The sequence below is a fragment of the Hyaena hyaena genome, unplaced genomic scaffold (genome assembly GCF_003009895.1).
Source record: "Hyaena hyaena isolate Hyena2069 unplaced genomic scaffold, ASM300989v1 scaffold_1938, whole genome shotgun sequence".
NCBI lineage: Eukaryota > Metazoa > Chordata > Mammalia > Carnivora > Hyaenidae > Hyaena > Hyaena hyaena.
This window is the reverse complement of record NW_024082571.1, coordinates 61,392-66,254: the sequence shown is the minus strand read 5'-3', so window position 1 is coordinate 66,254 and position 4,863 is coordinate 61,392. Positions and strand designations below refer to the sequence as shown.

General features: G+C 45.5%; 1 pseudogene; it reads right to left on the bottom strand.

The window, feature by feature from the left end:
- Positions 1–3,445: 3,445 nt before the first annotated feature.
- Positions 3,446–4,634, bottom strand: LOC120226992 (annotated as a pseudogene).
- Positions 4,635–4,863: the final 229 nt, after the last annotated feature.

The window sequence follows — 4,863 nt, the reverse complement described above, 5'->3', positions numbered from 1 at the left end:
CTCAGGTTTTGTAAGGTTTCCAACAGCTTCGGATCTTTTCTGTGTGATGTATGGGCGCGAGTGCAAGTACGGAGCTCCTTTCTTCTCCGCCATCTTGCCCTCTCTCCCTTCCTTCTTCACCTCTGCCTCCTCCTGTCTTCTGTCCTTTTCTCTACTCCCTGTTCCACTCTCAGTTTCTCTCCCTCCGGTCTCAGTCGGGGCTCTACCATTTCTTCTCCATCTCAGTCTTTCTCTAACTCACATCGTGTTTCTGTTCTCTCCCCTCCACCTCCACTGCTCAGAGCAGTCCTGCAGAGGGAGGGGTGTGGGGTCTCCTTCAGCAGAAGACTCTGCCATTTTGTATAGAGCTCTGAATTGCTGTGTTACACACACACACACACACACACACACACACACACACACCAGCAGAGCCCTTGACTCAGCATCTGCATCCCACCCACAGTAACTTCTGCCTGCCCCTTCCTACTGCCTCCCACTCTGGCCCGCACCTCCTCCTTTCCCTTCTCTGTCTCCCTCTCCCTCCCTCTGTGTGCATTTCTCTGACTATCTCTTCAGCCCTGGCCCCATGTCCATGAATCTGTCTTTGGTTCTTGGTCCATGGCTCTCCAATCCCCTGACCTTTCATCCAATGCATAGCTCTGAGATTGTGTCTGTCTCTGTTATCTCTTGCCTTTGGTGTCTCTCTGTCTTGGATCTTTTGCTCTCCTCTCTTTCCTCTCTCCTGCCTCTGGATCTATCTCCCTGTCTATCAGTTCCGCTGAGGACTGTCTGTCTCTGTTGACTCCGTTCTGAGTCTCTGGGACTCTCCAGGGTGTACAGACCAGGTTTGCTTTCTTGGTCCCAGTCTGTCCATCTTGGCTTGAATTTACTGGGACTTTATGTCCCTGTCTATGAGTTTGTCTCCCCTTCTTCCCTGACCCCCAGTACAAACCTTCAGTTTCTGGGGTGAGATGATGCTCATGAGAAGGGCTGGAAAGGGACAAGGTGGGAGATTCTTTGTGTGGAAGATGGAAGGCTGGATGAGGAGGAGGCAGCACAGACTCCAATGGCAGCACTCTGCTCCTCACAGAACCTTATCCGTGGCTCCAGATTTGGGTTGCCTCACTTCTAGCCATGCTGGCCAGTTAAGCCCTTTCATCTCCCCAGTTAGTCAACTAGGAGCTACTGGAAATTTTGGGAGTGCACTTAATGCCCCTTTCAGCCAGATATCTTTGCATCTGGTACATTCTGTGGGAAGTGTAGTAAGGAGAGGCGGGAAGCCTGCTGGAGGAACTTTGCTAGAGTTCCTAGGGAGTTGCTAGGGAGCGGTGTGTGCAAAGCAGAAAACCTGAGGATTTTTTCTTTGCATCCTTGGCCAGAACTGCCCAGTGGCTTTTTGCACCACTCAGACAGGCCCATGTAGGGTAACCTGTCCAGGGAGGAGATGCATCATATCTTCAAATACAGGAAGGGAAACAAATTATGTGTCCCCTTTTATCACCTCATGGCTTCTGTAACCCTTCTTGTATATATAAAACTCTCTCATATATAGGAAATAAAATAATTGGCTCATATATCTTGTTGTTAACCCAATACAATCATCAAAATATTGCTTAGAAAGGTTTAAATTGGTCTCTACCAGGGTGCAATCCCTTATGCAGTTATTTTGTCTCTCATTAAAGCATTTGAAAGAAAAAAAAGTATCCTAATTTCCCTGAAAAATAGTTAAAAGCTCCTATTTCAATTCCCCCAAGCCTCCTCAATTAGTATTGTCACGTTATCACTCATATGAAAAAGAGACATTACAATCTTGAGGTGGGTCATGACCAATATGATCTCTCTAATAACTCTGAGGCCATCACATGAAGTTGGTGTAACAGAATTGGCAGCTCTCCTAACCCCCACAATCCTTGCATGAGGAGAGCCCCCTGAGGACCAGGCAGACTCCAACATGGGCACGGCAGGCATTTTCCCTAAGTGGGCAGAGTGCCAAACCTCGGCACCATTTCTGGTGTGGGAGGCCTGGGGAAAGGAAGGCAGCTGAAACCCAGACTTCTCCCTCTTCCCAAATCCAATTTTCCCAGCCTTGGCCTCTCCTCTTGTGCTCCCAACTCCAAAGTTTCCAGACCTTCCATAGTGCTCATCTGAGGCAAGACACTTATCATCCATCATCTAAGGCAAGTGCTTCTGAAACTTGAAAGAGCATACAAATGAGCCTGTTGAAAATGCAGGTTCTAATCCAATAGATCTGGGTTTGGGCCTAACATTATTCATTTCTAACAAGCTCCCAGATGACATCTGCACTACTGTTACATGGACTACACTTTGAAAATCAAGACCTATGTGACTGTAGCTCTTGCAACAATTGTCTCCCAGGAAGAGTCTATCTGTCAATATTCTTCTGTCTATCTGTCCTCCAGATGGCAATGAGAATATCCCACCCTTTCCTGATTCAGGAATCTCACTCCATGGCACAATACACAATATAAACCTGGCTCACAAATTCCCTTCAAATGCAAATACAAACACTCCTCACAAAAGTCTCATTCTTTCATGAGTCTTAAAGGTCTGTGTACCTGAAAAGTACTGTCCCTTTTATTTTCCAACTCACCCATGTCATTCATATTTCCCAAATTGCTCCATATGCATCCTCCTCCATGAAGTGTCTCTTGACAATATCTCATTCTCAGTTTCCACTCATACCTTCTTTCCAAAGTCAAGATGCCTCCATCTCTATATAGTTACTAATACCTCCTATTTCAGTCTATTTTTCTTCCCATTTTGGGTATAATTCTCTCTCCCCAAATGATATTGGATGTTCTTATGAGGTTTTTGCACCAGTCTTTAAAAACAAACTAAAACAAAACAAAACAAACAAAAAACATCTAAAGGAATTGGTATCTGTATGGGTAATCCTGCCTGTAGCAGGCTTCCATGGAATCACCAATTCTTTACTGGGAATATGAGAAGTTTCACTAGTAAGAAAGTAGCTTACTATCCCTTGCTTGTCAGATGGGTCTCAAACAAAAATACAATAGAAAAACACTGGCTTTTCTATGCCAACCATAAAACTTATACTGATTTAACCAGTACTGTAGGTGTCATTTTGAACCACTTGATTTTCAGTACACTTGGTGCATGGGAAGTGCTGGCTGTGCTGGTCTGAGGGAGAGGCTGCTGCATTGGCTCAGAGTCAGTCCTGACCAATAAATGAGCAGCTGTCAAGGAAAGAGGGGTGGTGTTTGGTGTAGGGGAGTCGTGCCTCCACTGGGGGCCTCTGTGTTGCTCTCTAGTGTCCTACTTTTTTGGTGTTATGGGAAAGTAGAGCCACCCCAATCCCTGGTTCAGGAAGCCCTTGCAGAAGAGCTAGGGCAGTCAGCATGCCTTGTGACACTACTATCCAGCATTTTTTCTTTGGCAAGTGGCTGGGATTCAAAACTGACTTGAGGTCCAAGAGATCACTGAATCAAAAGAAGAGTATTATGATGGCTGCAGCAATTCCAAAGATCACAGTAACCATGATGGGGGTGTATGTGCCAGTATGGATCCAGGCAAGGACAGGGAACAAGAGGCCATCCGTTGCCATCTTGTAGATCATTTGATTAATGGGTAACATAAAGCCCAAGATGCGTGTAGAAGAACTACAGAAAAACCCAAAAGTAACAACATAGTAGGCAGGGGCCCAGCCAACATGAAGAAATGCCTCAGGCAAGGTGTTTCCAGGTTGAAGTCTGTAAGACACCATAAGCCTAAGTGCCACAGAGACACCAAAGTACGCCAAAAAACAGGTGAACAGTGAAACCACAATGCTCATGGGAATGGAACGATGGGCATGCTGGATTTCTTTAGCCCTAGTAACAATATTGTCAAAACTAATAAATGCATAGAAACAGGTCGCTGCTCCATGGAGAATCCCTTCAAAGCCAAAAGACACAAATCCTCCATAGCCCAGAAGACCCAAGCTAGAGATGTCATAGAGTACAGCCTTTATATATTCATCTTCTGTGAGCTTCCAGTTGTGCAGGCCCCCCTTAATGAAGCCAGGAATGATGACAAAACTAAGAATCAAAAGTTTCACCATTGTGTCTGCTCTGCTAATCAGGAGAAAACGACTTATCCTCAGAGTTGGCAATTCCATGAGGAACAACACAAGACCCACAACAAAGAAGTCTAGATATTCTGTAAGGACATGGGAAACATGTGGTTCAATGCTCTCCTGCAGAATCTGAGAGATTTTGTTCTCACACACGTAATCAAATGCTAAGTTCCATGTCCAGGCCACCATGGCTGTATCAGTAAAATAGGAGAAGATGAAGTTCTAAGCAGTGATGAAAACCCAGATTTCACCTACAGTGATAAAGCTGTAGAGATATGCAGAGCCAGAATGGGGAACTCAGGCACTAATCTGCACAGCATAGCCCAGACAATATAGAAGATAGGCCTGCCACCAAAAAGCAGATCACAAAAAATGGTCCTGCTTGACTGTTGGACACCTCACCAACCAGGACATACACACTTGCACCCAATACACGGACTATGCTTAGCACCACTAAATCCAGAGTGCTCAGGCTTATGGCAGTGTCGGTCTCAGCCCCCTGAGGCATCATCAGAGGTCTGCGAACTAGATTTGACCAAATCTGCGAAATGCCTGACATAGCTGGAATTGAAGAGGGTTCTAGGATCAGAGAGCTATAGCAAGCACAGGAAGCCTGGAATCTCGGACTCAGTTCAGTGAGGCTGAGTTAAGTCGAGTTGGGTTGGGGCTTCCAAGTTCTGTTGCTCAGGTTTCCAATGGGCTGCTTTGTATTTCATCTGCTTTATACTGTCCCTCCATAATGCCTACGTAAATAATAAACATTTATGGAACAACGGTGTTCTACCAAC